We start from the raw sequence: 15,151 nt of genomic DNA, 5'->3' as shown, positions 1-15,151 counted from the left end.
CAAAATACAGTAGAACCCATTATAATCAGTGACGCTGTGTACACTGGATGCGACGCAACATTAAACTGCTGCCTTGTTCTATTTGTGACGTACTGACACAAAGTTAAAATGATTTGCAATGGTCGCTTTGCCGCGTCTAGTGTAGAGCTGTTGCGGCGCGACGCGACATCTGTAGCGCCTGGTACATAGACTGTATAGACACGGTGAGTGAAGCCGAGAGCAAGATATGCCTCGTCATATTTTCTGCATTTAGCTTTTGAATGACTATAATATAATATAATATAATATAATATAATATAATATAATCAGAAAAAATCAGAAAAAGCTTTATTGCCAAGTGTGTTCACACACACAAGGAATCTGTCTTGGTGTTAGGAGCTTCTGACACGGTGAGTGAAGCCGAGAGCAAGATATGCCTCGTCATATTTTCTGCATTTAGCTTTTGAATGACCAGCATCTGCCTGGGTCTGTGCGACTTCATCTATGGCTTTTCTGTTCCCTGTCATACACTGATCGATCTTCAAGTTGAACACACCTCTTTACTCTCACGTGTCACGTGACCGAGTGTAATCGCAGCCTCTGCGATTGAAAAATCACGTTTTTTCATATCGCGATATTATCGCAAATGCAATTAATTGTTCAGCCCTAGTTGTTCAGATGCGATATGGCCTGGGGGAAAACTGTTCTTGTGTCTGGCTGTTTTGGTGCACAGCGCTCTGTAGCGCCGGCCAGAGGGCAACTGTTCAAAGAGAGAGTGGGCTGGGTGTGAGGGGTCCAGAATAATTTTCTTAGCCCTTTTCCTCACTCTGGAGATGTAAAGTTCTTTGAGGTTGGGTAGCACCAATAATCCTCTCAGCAGTCCTGACTGTCCATTGTAGTAATAATCCTCTCAGCAGTCCTGACTGTCCGTTGTAGTCTCTTGATGTCTGATTTGGTAGCTGAACCAAACCAGACAGTTATGGATGAACACAGGACAGACTCAATGATAGCAGAGTAGAACTGTTTCAGCAGCTCCTGCGGCAGGTTGAACTTCCTCAGCTGGCGGAGGAAATACAACCTCTGCTGGGCCTTTTTCACAATAGAGTCAATGTGATTGTCCCACTTCAGGTCCTGAGAGATTGTGTTGCCCAGGAACCGGAATGACTCCACTGCAGTCACAGTGCTGTTCATGATGGTGAGTGGGGAGAGTGCAGGGGGGTTCCTCCTGAAGTCCACTATCATCTCCACAGTTTTGAGAGTGTTTAGCTCCAGGTTGTTAAGACTGCACTAGATACTAAACCTCCTGTCTGTAAGCAGACTCGTCTCCGTCCTTGATGAGGCTGATGACTGTAGTGTCGTCCGCAAACTTCAGGAGCTTGACAGAGGGGTCCTTTGAAGTGCAGTCATTCGTGTAGAGGGAGAAGAGCAGTAGGGAGAGAACACAACCCTGAGGGGCACCAGTGCTAATTGTGTTAGTCCTGGATGTGAGTTGGCCCAGCCTCACTAGCTGCTGCCTGTCTGTCAGGAAGCTGGTGATCCACTGACAGATGGAGGTGGGCACGGAGAGCAGGGTCAGTTTGTCTGAGAGAAGGTCATGCATGATGGTATTGAAGGATGTAATGCAGTCCCATGTTAACTGCATTGTCCACAGACCTGTTTGCTCTGTAGGCAAACTGAAGAGGATCCAGCAAGGGTCCAGTGATGTCCTTCAGGTAGGCCAGGACCAGTCTCTCAAATGACTTCATGATCACAGACGGGTCTGTAGTCATTAAGTCCAGTGATTTTGGGTTTTTTGGGGACCGGAATGATGGTGGAGCGTTTGAAGCAGCAGGGAACTTCACTCAGCGCCAGTGATTTCTTGAAGATCTGTGTTAAGACGGTGGCCAGTTGGTCAGCACAGACTTTAAGACAGGCAGGTGAAACACCATCTGGGCCTGAAGCTTTCTTAGATTTCTGCTTCCTGAAGACCCGGTTCACATCCTCTAAACAGACCTTAAGCACAGGTTGAATGGTGGGGGAGGGAGGGAGACCGGAATGATGGTGGAGCGTTTGAAGCAGCAGGGAACTTCACACAGCTCCAATGATCTGTTGAAGATCTGTGTGAAGATGGGGGCCAGTTGGTCAGCGCAGACTTTTAAACGGGCAGGTGAAACACCATCTGGGCCTGAAGCTTTCTTAGATTTCTGCTTCCTGAAGACCCGGTTCACATCCTCTAAACAGACCTTAAGCACAGGTTTAATGGTGGGGGAGGGAGGGAGGGGGTTGCAGGGGGGTAGGTGAATGTATGAAGTGCAGATCAGAGTGGGTGCTGGGTGTCAGTCTGACCTTTTCAAATCGACAGTAAAACACATTCAGATCGTCAGCCAGTTGTTGATTCTCGACAAACTGTGGGGTTGGTGTCTTGTACAAGGTGATGTTCTTCAAACCAGTCCATACTGACACCTGATCGTTGGCTGAAAACTGCTTTCTCAGCTTTTCAGAGGAGTTCTTTTTAGCCACTCTGATCTCCTTTGTTAGTCTGTTCCTGGCCTGGTTATACAAGATTTTATCCCCAACTCTGTAAGCATCCTCTTTGGCGTGACAAAGCTGTTTTGAGTTTCCCTGTAAACCACGGTTTATCATTATTGAATGATAAGAATATCCTGGTGGGGATACACATATCCTCACAGAAACTGATATACTGTATGAAGTTACAGTCTCCGCGAGCTCGTCCAGATCGGTGGCAGCAGCTTCAAAAACACTCCAATCAGTGAGGTCGAAACAGGCTTGTAAATCCCGCTCTGTTTCATTAGTCCATCTTTTAACAGCCCTTAATATAGGTTTAGCTGATTTCAGTTTCTGCCTGTAGGTCAGTATAAGATGAACCAAACAATGATCAGAGAGCCCCAAAGTTGCCCGTGGAACAGAGTGTTCTGCCTGTAGGTCGGTATAAGATGAACCAAACAGTGATCAGAGAGCCCCAAAGCTGCCCGTGGAACAGAATGATATGCATCCTTAATTGTTGTGTAACAGTGATCCAATATATTACTGTCTCTGGTGGGACATGTAATGTGCTGTCTGTATTTTGGCAGTTCACGGGAGAGATTTGCTTTGTTAAAATCTCCAAGAATAATTAAAAGAGAGTACGGGTACCGCTGTTCGATTTCAGTTATTTGTTCGGCCAGCTGTTGCATCGTAGCGCTCACGCACGCATCCGGAGGCACGTACACATTCACGAGAATGAAAGAGGAAAACTCCCGGGGAGAATAGAACGGTTTACAGTTTACAGGTTGAAGAGTGCCTCTAAATTAGGAGAGCGCATCTTCTTGTGTTTTTTGCTGCGGCGCCCGGGGAGCAGTTGGGGGTTCGGTGCCTTGCTCAAGTCATGGTATTGAAGGTGGGACAGAGCGCTGTACATTCACTCCCCCACCTACAATCCCTGCTGGTACGAGACTCGAACCCGCAACCTTTGGGTTACGAGTCCGACTCTCTAACCATTAGGCCACGACTTCTTCAGAGTTGTTACGTCTGAACACCAACCTTCATTCAAGTAAAAACATAGTCCACCACCTCTCGTTTTCCCTGTTAACTCCGCGATGCGATCCGCTCTAAACAGCTGGTAGCCTGGCAGATGAAGCGCATTGTCCGGAATGGCTTCACTCAGCCAGGTTTCAGTGAAGCACAATGCAGCAGATTTTGAAAAGTCCTTGTTTGTGCGGGTGAGGAATTCATCCGTTTTGTTAGGAAGGGAACGGAGATTCGCTATATGGATACTAGGGAGCGCAGTTCGGAAGCTGCATTCGCGGAGCTTAACCAGGGCACCGTTGCTTCTCCCATTTTTCTGTCTGAGTGTGCGTTTGACTAGGACCGCTGCCCCTCCGACCAAAACATCCAACAAAGCGTCTGAATAATCAAAAACCGGAAAAAAATTGTCTGGTGTGTGTTGCCTTATGTCCAGTAGTTCGTCTCTGGTAAAACTGATAGTAAGAGAATGACTAAACACAGAGCAAACAAACAAAAACAGTAAAAGAATGGGAGTGTTCCACACCACGGCAGCCATACGCTGCGCCATCTTCATTCAGATCTAAAAATAAATAAATAAATAAAAATACAACTACAGCTGTCTTTTCAACAAAAGCCGTCATCCTCACCGTCTTCCATTCCAGGTAGGTTTATTAAATGTACGTGTCACTGACACTGCACAGTTTCTGTAATATCGGACTAAAACAGCTTTAGAAGTGCTGTAAGCCTCTTTTACTCTGTCATCACAGCTCTTCTCACATGGACATTGAGTCCTGAGCTCTGGGGGACAGACAGTTCTGTCCTGAAAAACAACTGCCCCACCATTTCTCACCTTTTTAATGACAGAATTTAAGAGATTTAACTTTCCTTTGAGCAGTCAATGTGTGTTCAATTACCTCAATTGTCTTTGCCGCCATCTTTGAGGAACACGGTCAGAGCTCCATATGCTGATGAGTGGAAGCAGAGATGTTCGGTTTAAGGCGACATGCTGTAAGACTATAAAACTGAAACAATCTACGAGGACTGAGTACATTTTACTAGCTCTCTAGTTAAGTGTTATATAAAGTGTGATCTCAAAGTTGAACTCTTGGTCAAAGTATTGGAAATCTTTCATTTAATGCACTGTCAGCATCAGACAATGGAAGTCAATAGAAAGACCTCAAGTCTGCTCAAATTAAATGTAATTCTTTTCCATATATGTATTTTAGACATTTTGCAGCACAGAATGAACATTACAGTTCAAAAATAGAAACTGTTAAAAATAGAAAACAATTTTTATTGCCTCCCAATGCTAAATTAACGTGTTTCAACAACTTTCATATTACATTACTTAATAATATAGCTAACTTTTTCAATTATTCAAGTACTTATCTTAGTTAAAAAAAACATTCATAATATAATATAATATAATATAAATGTTAACATGGGCATGTGGATTTTTTTTTTTTTTTTTTACATAAGTACATAAATTGTACAATTTTTTTTTCAAGAAAATCTATCTAATCCTGAATATGAGCCATAGTAAAAACATAAGCCTTATAACAAACACCACTAATAATTAGACACAAATTGTAGTCTGTAAGATTTTTATGTTTTTGAAAGACATTTCTTATGCTCACCAAGGCTGCATTTTTTTTTATAAAAGTACAGTAAAAAATATTGTGAAATATTACAATTTAAAATAACTGTTTTCTAGTTTAATATATTGTCAAATGTAATTTATTTCTGTGTTAAAGCTGAATTTTCAGCATCATTACTCCAGTCTTCAGTGTCACGTGATCCTTCAGAAATCATTCTAATATGCTGATTTGCTGCTCAAGAAACATTTCTGATTATTATCAATGCTAACAACAGTGCTGCTTAATATTTTTGTGGAAACAGTGATACATTTTTGTTTTCTGGATTCTTTGATGAATAGAAAGTTCAAAGGAACAGCATTTATTTTAATTAGAAATATTTTGTAACATGATAAATATCTTTACTGTCACTTTTGATCAATTTAATGCACCCTTGCTGACTAAAACAAACAAAAAACTTTATTTTAATGTGCCAAGTGTTGAGTGATATTGATTAACGTACTCGCTATAGGTTTATGGATTGGTTTATTGTTAGTGTAATGCATAATTTACTATTATCACTATAGTAAATACTTGTAATGTAACAACACGTTAAAGTTACGAAAAAAAAACTTCAGATTTCAAACTTTAGAAGAAGAAAAAAAATGACTGGTTGCATTACATGTCAGTCAAATGATTACTTCCTGTCTAAAGGGGTGTTTCTTTGCCAGGATATGCTATAATGTGGACCAGACTTGATGCCACTAGTCAAAGCCTGGTTACACGAGACTACACTGTGCTTAAAAACATCCTTTAGCCCTGACTATATAGCGCTTCCACCCTTAGCTTACTGTGTAAATATACATTAGGGAAAACTGATTGAAAACAGATAATTATCTTGCTGACAGGACCCATCAAACCTGAATAATACATACTAGATGACCAGTGACAGACATAATCAGGTCACTGTCAGTTATTCCACTGATCTAATATCAGTCCCTTTAGTTCTGGATGAATACCTATATTAAACAGTGTGTCTGAAGTATATGAGTTTTCCGTTGACGTTAACGTCTTCCTGCGGAACAACACAGAGTCATGTTTCAAGCGCTGAGAGTGCTTTAGATGGATCTCCACCTCCGTGGAGAACTAATGACACAATCTATCTGTCAGTAAATGCAATAACAATAGGCTGTCACTCAATACAGAGGTCCCGCCCCCTCCATGCCCCTCCACTCACCCTGGAGCCTTCCAGAGCTGTCAATAACCCTTAAGACGAGGAGGAGGGGAGGGATTTCAAGAGGTGAAAGACAAATATCTCACTCAGCATGACACTGAGTGGTGGGTTTTCCCTCATGTACTGCATGACCAGATTAAACCTCAAGACAGCGTATATAATGGAGGAGTCAATAACTACAGCAGCTCAGAATACAGGCCTCCAGGTTGACAGAAACATAAGTAAACGCCTCTGAGGCTGTTTATAGAAGACTGGAATGATAAAGGTTAAAGTTCTGTAACTCGAACATGGTTGTGTGCCTATCAACCACTTAGGCTTAAAGGATATAGTGAGAATTGGTGTGGGGGGAAAGCTTTGCTGTAGTCTGGGGTTGCTTTGAAGGCAATATGAACTCATCTGTCAGCCGAAAAGTATAAATTTTTTTGAAGCTGTAAATAAAACAAAGATTATTGTAATGATTTTTACAAGAAAATACTACTTTAGTCTTTCTACCTGAAGATTCGGTGTTACTTGTCGTTTCTCTGTCATTAATTCTGAAATGTTCTAGTAACTTCTGAGTGGAAATTGTTTCGACACCATTTTTCTTCAGTTTAACAGTAAAGAAATAGTAGGCCTAGATATGTTGTTAACAAGTCACATGATTTCAGGTATCATTCGTGACCATTCATGCACAACTAATAATATAATCTCACTTTTTACGATACAATCCAATGATGAATAAAAAGTCCTGCTCTAATAGTGTTAGTCCCGTCAACAAAATTACTGACAAAAATCTTCATAAAACAATTTTTTTGAGTGCCCAGCATAACAATAATTAAACAATTTGAATTAAAACATACTGTTACCAAAAATCAGATGTGAAAAAATAACACTGCAAGATATTAACAATTAGGGCTGGGTTTAGACACAAATTTCACTATTCGATTCGATTTTGATTCACAAGCTTGGAATTTGATTTGATTTACAATTTGATTCAACTCAATATTGATTATTTTGGATATATATCAAGTACAGTACATGCCAAAAATCTCTCAACTAATCCTGTAAAATAAATAGTTGGTACTACATTACTATAATATTAAAAGTTTAAAATTAACTGATTTGTATACAGATGCTTAAATTACACTAAATGACGTTTTTGTAATGATAAAGTCACCATTACATAATTATACTGAACAAAATTATAAATGCGATTTAGACAGATTTGTGAACACTATTTGAGAGAAATAGGCCTTTTGTGTACATAGAAAAAGTCTTAGATCTTTGAGTTCAGCTCATGAAAAATGGGGGTAAAAACAAAAGTGTTGCGTTTATAATTTTGTTCAGTCTATATTTGTACTCCAATTCATTTTTTTAAATATAAATATTTAAATGGTGGCTGTCATAAAAACTTGACAGATTTATTCAAACATAGATTAAACATTGAATAACTGTAAAAAACTATAATGAATATGTTATAGGCTGCATATATTAAGCAAAATGCTCCTCTCTAGAGTTAATTTTTGTAGCTGAGTAACGAGTTTATGGTCACTGAATATGTTTTTTTTTCTGAGGTAAATGTGACGTTAGGTAAAATATTGTTTACAAGCTTGTTATATTGATGTATTTCTGTGGTTAAAACAAGACATACAGATTTCGGTAAGTTGTACTCTTTCTTTTAACATACCTTCGGATATTTATTCATGTTTATTTCATGCTGTGATCGGTATTAAAGCGGAGGAGATGATCAGTTTACGCGCACTTCCCACTGCCACTTTTGTTAAACTGAGGCGCTACAGCGGTCTGTCACTACACATTAAACAGAACCAAAATAGCATTAATTGTTTAAATATTGTAATAAAATTGTCAGAATTTGAAATCAGACACTTTGTTTCATATCAAAAGTAACAAAGCACAAAGCTTATTGTGATATAATGGAAGGGAGGTGCGCTACAATGTTCCATTCTTTAACTGAAAACTAGGCTAGACTAATGGATTCTCGGTATTAAGAATCAATATTGTTCTGTAAAAATAAGAATCGATTGCGAACAATGCACTTTTAAACTGAACATGTTTACATGCACACAAATAAAACTAACAAAAATCTGATTATTGAAACCTGTTAACCAGTTTACATGCAAACCAATTACCTGACAATGCAAGAAAAGCGTGCTTACAAGAGCTTTTTTAAAAACTAAGATTACTGTCTCATCATAATCATCCATGTATCTAACTCTGAGAAATCTAGTTCAATTATGACAACTCTTGGAAGATTTTAGCATGGTGATGGATATGACAATGTTAATGTATTTGGTCTTGGCGGAATAGATCTGCTACGCTGCTGCTGAATTGCTGCTGCTGTTGGTTATTGCTGTAGTTGTAGATTATTGCTGCTGCTGCAAGCACGTACAGGAACTTACTACTGCCAATGCATATGGCGATACGGTGCCATGAGTATTTAAGACATAATGCTGCTGCACAAATATCATATAAAATAACCCGTAGCTGATCTACACAGGTGGAGTTGGGGAAGGTGGAGGGTTTCGGAGAAACTCTGAAAGCGCGCTGCAGGAATCTCTAGTGAATGCTAGCCAGCCATATAAATGCAAGGCAGTAAGCTGATTGGCTGCATATGCAGCATGAACCAATCAGCTTGTGCCAAGTCGTTTAATTCTCTGAATATCATCGGTTACGTTAACAACCCGTTGCCTGCGCCATCTAGAGTTTCATGACTGAACTATATATTTGTGATGTTAAACAAAGCATATAAAACCCCATAGTTTTCCAAAATGTGAGCACAAAACTGGTACAGACTCATATTCTTGAGTCAAGAAAGACTCTGAGTGTACAAAGTAATGATGCTTTCTTGTCATATATGTAATATTACATGAACACGTAATGAATATTGATTAGTTGCACCACTTTTGAGTATTTCAGCACGAAACATAGTCATTGACACTAAAAAACAGCACATGCAAATAAGCATCGCAATCACAGAGCAATTCTGAGTGAATTCCCCTGAAGACTTCTCTGCAATCCCATGTGAGCACAAATCTCTGCCCTTGAAGTTACAATCATTTAACCTCTAACCCTCATTTAAAGAGTTCTCAGACTGTCAACATGAACACACATGCTCGCCCAGCATCTTCACCCACCTAAAACAGCATATATTTTATTTTCTTCCCAAGCCACAAGAGTGCGTGAATGATGTGCCCAGCAGAAAGCCTGTTTTCTTAAGTTTGATGCTGATGTCCTGCTTTGAAGCCTGTTTTCTCATAGACAAGTCAGCGACACCCTAACTAGACGTGACATAGTTTTGCTGAAATAGGGTCCCCAACAGGGCACTGCTTATTAATAGACATTTTTCACTTCAGCCAGTGCATTCCTCAAACACAAAGCCTCACCATGAAGGCAAGCAGATAACTTAACATATCTGACATGTGGGAGACAGATTGTGCTTCGTAGGAGCATGAAGATGTGAAATCTATTCTTTGAGTGTTTGAAAAAAATGGATTGCACACATAAGATTCCACATGAATTTGAATGTATGATTGATTCAGATCTGTAAACATTCAATGACACAATAAACAGGTCATTTTTGCAGGCAGTGATGTGTGGGATGTAAATACATTGTAATAATACTGTAATAATACAGTAATAACAGACCTGTCACAACGTCGCCGTCTGTCTGTCAACAGTTTCTGTTAGTCGAGCATTTCAGCTTAACCTCTGGCCTCGCTCTTTGACGAGCTAACAAGGGTGTGTTCACCATATCTCTCAACTAGTCTTTATTAAGAACTTTAGTATATTTCGAACCCCAAGGCTTTTAAAGAAAAAAGGTCCCATTTTGAGGCTTAATTAAACAAAATATTTTTCCCAAGAAAAATATGAATGACACAACAATTATATATATATATATATATATATATATATATATATATATACAGTACCACTTACAAATAAATAAAATAAGCAATTATCAATTTATTAATTTTTATTTTTTTTTTTTTTACAAAAAATAGACTAAAGTTTTAATTTTATTCTTCGGTATATGTAATGTAACTTAAAATGCATAAAAATAAATTAGTTGTAATATTTATCTATTACAAACATGTATTATTTGGTTACATTTAATGTGAAGTTTTTAAGAAAAATGATTAAACCATTTAAAAATTTTCTATTTGTTGATTTAAAAAAATATACTGTATATTATTGTACAGCAGCATTTCTCAAAGTGTGGGGAATAGAGACATGACAAGTGGGGCGCGACAAACGAAGGAAATTTGGTCATTTTTGTGCCCATCTCTATTAATTCCTTTATTTATTGTTCATACACTCAAAACAAAATAACGACATTTAAATGTAAGCCTTACTTAAAACGCTGGACAATAATTCAATATCAATATATATCACAATATATTTTTTTCAATAACAGTGATATGATTTTTAAACACATTTCCGAAATTTCAATATACATTAACAGTGTTTCCTATAGGCTACATTGATTTATTTGTGGTGGTTGACTTCACTGAATAAGCATGAGCACTGCACGTTTCAAAATCAAAACGCCGTGCAGGTGTTTTATATGAATGTATCTTTGAAGGGAGCCAACTGTCGTCAGAAAAGTTTCGATGGAATTTTCATTTTATCTGGTAAAGTAGAGTACATGAGTGCAGCGCTGCTTGTGTACAGCCATTACTGGAGAAACCACTGTTTCTGCCGCTCCAAAAGCGCCTCCTGCTGGCAGAGAATGAATTTGCATTTTCAGTAAATCTGTTTCCAACAACATGTTTTTGTTGTTGCTCACTCTTATTTTCTGTTTTCTGCAGCAACTCTTAGCACTTTTCATATTCTTTATCCTGGATGAAGCATTTTAGTTCAACTTAAAGCCTAGTTTATTACCATTTTGTTGGGGCGATTGGGGACAGGTGGGGCTCGGAAACCCTTTCCTACGTCCAAAGTGGGGAATGGCAGAAAAAGTTTGAGAAACATTGTTGTACGGTTACATTTAGCTACACCTATTTGAATTTTCACTTTTGAATTAATAAATTGATTTTTAGATTGATAATTGAAGCCACAAAAAAAAAAAAAAAAATCACCAACACTACAATGAGCTACATATATTTCATGGCAGCCACTAGAAGAGTTCATTTCTACAGTCACTGCAGTCTGTGTCATAAAATGAAATCCTTTGAACTTGCCATGGCCAGAACAAAATATGTAAATAAATGTAAAACACATAATCTTTATTTATCAGACCCACGCCAGACAGATGGATCAGCCCACCTGGGAATCCTGCCGGCTCTCCAGATGTCCAGTCTGTTGTGATCTGCAGGCCAGATCCAAATGAAAAAGAGCATGAGTGTCTCCCTAAAACATAGAAAAAAGAACCTAAATTAATATTTTCCTCCATTAATCAGTGGGAGATTTTTTGCAAACAAAACAATACAGCAGCACTATGATAAAGATTGCCAAAAATGGAAAATATTACAGCTCTCTGATCTGTAAAGTATTTACCGTATGCTAAAACAAACAAGTTTGGCGCCAATGATCTTCGGTCATGACAAATGCAAGAATAGTATATGTTTGATCACCAATACCCAACCTGATGCAATGCATGGAAAGGCAGCATGTTTGAAATAAAAGTTATAGCAAAGCATACAACTTACATTTCAGTCTGTTATCACACACAGACCTGGAATTTAGAGCTAAAGCCGTATGGACCACTTTTTAATGATATTTTTATCTGTTTTGTCTTCATTGCAAAAAAGTTGAAGATTCTCAAATTGTCTTGTTTGTTCCACGACTAAAAATAGCTGGCATACAACGACATGATGGTGAGAAAATAATGATAGAGTGACCTATTCCTTTACGGTATATGCAACTGAATGGCACTATTATCTTTTGCAGAGCTGCGTTACAGCTTAAAGTGATTTTTCTTTTCATAATTGATTATTTTACACAATTAACACTGTTATTTTCCTGTTTATTAATGCGAAGCTGCTTTAAAACAATCTGCATTGTATAAAGCGATATATAAATAAATGTGACTCGACTTGAATGTGCCTTTATGTGTAGACCAGTGGTTCTCAACCTTTTTTTCCACACTATGGTCCAAGTGCAAGTCTCGCGGGCCACACGCATATCATTTACATATTACGTCAGCAATACAAACCAACCTGATTTATAATATTATAGCCTAAATATTATGATATCTAATCGATTACATTCATTGAAATAAATAAATAATTCTACTCCCCATAAATAACACCCAATTTTGTGAACTTCGGTTCGAAAGGAGTAACAGCACAATCATAGATGGAGTTTCACTTTTATGCGTGGGGGGGCACCCACTGGCAGACGAGCCACGAGCACTTTTTTATATGTTCTACATTTCATGTATTTATGTAACACATATTCTACATTAAAAAAATAATTTAGAATGAACAATAACTGCTGTACAAAGAGTAAAATAAAGAAAGAAAAAAAAACATACCTAATGCAGAAAAGCCACCTCTTTTTCCAAATTGCGCAGATGACCACGATCTTTCTTTCATCTCTTCTGATAAATTTTCAGTCACATTGTTTTCTGTGTGCTAGATCAGAGCTAGAGCCCTGCATTTCAGCCCATGTGAGTACTGCTCATGTCTGAAAATAATATATGAAAAACACAATTATTTTACATAAAAACATTAGGCTATAGCTTATATTTATTTAGTACATTTTTAAATTAATGTAAAAACTAAAATGAATTGTAAAACTGAAAGTATTTTTTTTTAATTGTGTTCAGCACGGTGGGCCGCATTTGAATTCGCGACCACGGGTTGAGAACCACTGGTGTAGACTATAAACACATTTTTACTAAAACTATTTGTAGATATGACCCTTAAAAAATTATTTTAATTGCCGTAACCTAATGTTTATTTAGGTATATTAAATTATTTGTTTGACTTTTTAAAACTTTGTTTACCAATTTGATGTTTCCTTTTTGTACAAGCAGTTGTAAAATTTCAGAAAACAATAATATTTCTACCTCATTCATTAATATAAGTATAATTTTAAACTGTGTCATGCATTATGAAGCCAATGTTTTCCTTTATGCCAAAATGTTTTGAAACTGTAGAAGTCTGAGTGTCCTTTCTGGCTCTGAAGTTTTTCAAAGTCCTTTTGTGGCTTCCAAACCCCATGTCTCTGGCCTATACTCACACTCTATTTATGCAAGAAAATGAAGTTGAACACTTGGCCCCTCCTAAGTCTGTAAACTACAATTAAGCTAAATTCCAAGTTTATTTCCAAACGCCATCCTTGTTCCAGGCCATGTGAGAGGCTCGAGTCTAAAATTATAACACTTTGGGTCAGGCAGCCTTTGGGTCAGCCAATTCCTCTATCATCTTTCCTTCTACACCGGTCTCGGAGTCTGAGAAGTGGTTAAACATACTTGTGTCATCTGTCACAGGCAGACACACTCAAGAACTTGAAATACATATATACAGATGATGTGATTGCGTCTGGCATCAGTCCATAGTACTCTCTTCTATCAGTAAGAATGTCGTGGGTTTTGATTGAAAGACATGTAATTGGGAATCAGTGTCACTGTGTCATTTCACAGAAATGTTGTCTTTCCTATGACGGCCCGTAGTCAAAAAGGAGAAAATAAGATTTACATCTGACAGGGGAGGAAGGGAGTGTGAGGCCTAGATTATGCCTTCATCGCTGTGATTGGAGAGGACAGTTGTGTGAAGGCGAAGCGTACATGTGCCGTCACAGTCACACTGTCTGGTAGAGTAAATTATATGGATTTCCAAAATATATGTATTCTGGCTATGGCTAGGTTTTTAAATGTATATATTTTTTTATTAAATACACACACACACACACATTATATATATATCAGTGCTGAGTAGTAACTGGTAGTTACAAACAAGCTATGGCAAAAGTAGTCCATTAGATTACATAATGTGTAATTAATAGATTACGTTACTACTAATTTTCATCAGAATTTGTAATTGGTTACAGACTACAATTTGTAAGCAGTCTATAGGGGTTATGCACAAGAGAATTGCATATTTTGTAAAACAGGTCTGGTCACTTTCAGTTCAAGTGTTTTGTATGAGCTTCATTAAATATGGAGCTGTTTTACTCAAGATGCCTTCAAAGGAGATACCAAAGATGATCATAACCGATGTCCATCACATATGCAGATCGATATCTAAAAGTTTTTTTTTTCCCACTAACATTCGGATATTAAAATTGAAAATGGAATAAAATGGCAACAATATATAGCAACTAGATAAGTTAGCTGACCACCTTAAAAGTCCATAGATATAACCATCAGATATCACCATACACACACACACACACACACACACACATGCCGTAAAACAGTGATTCTGTCCAAATTCCCTTTAAAATCTTAAATGATTCCCTTTGAGCTAAATTGACCTGTTTCCCCTACAACACACATATATATATACTATATATTTAGCTCAGGAGCATTTATATTGCTTGTAGATGTTACAAAACTTCAAGTAAAGTTAGCCTGTGGTAAATTCAATTGAATGGGTATGATTTGGAGCGGCATACACATCTTAACAAAACATCTAACAGCTGAAAATGCATATCTTTATGCACCAAGAGCTTGTAACACTCCAAAGAGAAAGGAAAAATTGAAATCGCATCATATGACTCCTTTAATTATAGGTCTAACTGCTGATAATGCATATCAGAGCAAAAATCAAGCCCTGAGGTCAAAAGAACTGCCTGTAGAGCTCAGAAAAAGGTTTGCGTCAAGCCACACATCTGAGGAAGATTTCAGAAAAAAAATATTCTTCATTGAAGGTTCACAGAATCATGTAGCCTTCATTATCCATAATGGAAGACGTTTGAAACACCTAGAAGTCTT

This window comes from Sinocyclocheilus anshuiensis, unplaced genomic scaffold (genome assembly GCF_001515605.1).
Source record: "Sinocyclocheilus anshuiensis isolate Anshui unplaced genomic scaffold, SAMN03320099.WGS_v1.1 scaffold532, whole genome shotgun sequence".
Classification (NCBI taxonomy): domain Eukaryota; kingdom Metazoa; phylum Chordata; class Actinopteri; order Cypriniformes; family Cyprinidae; genus Sinocyclocheilus; species Sinocyclocheilus anshuiensis.
This window is presented reverse-complemented; position numbering follows the sequence as displayed.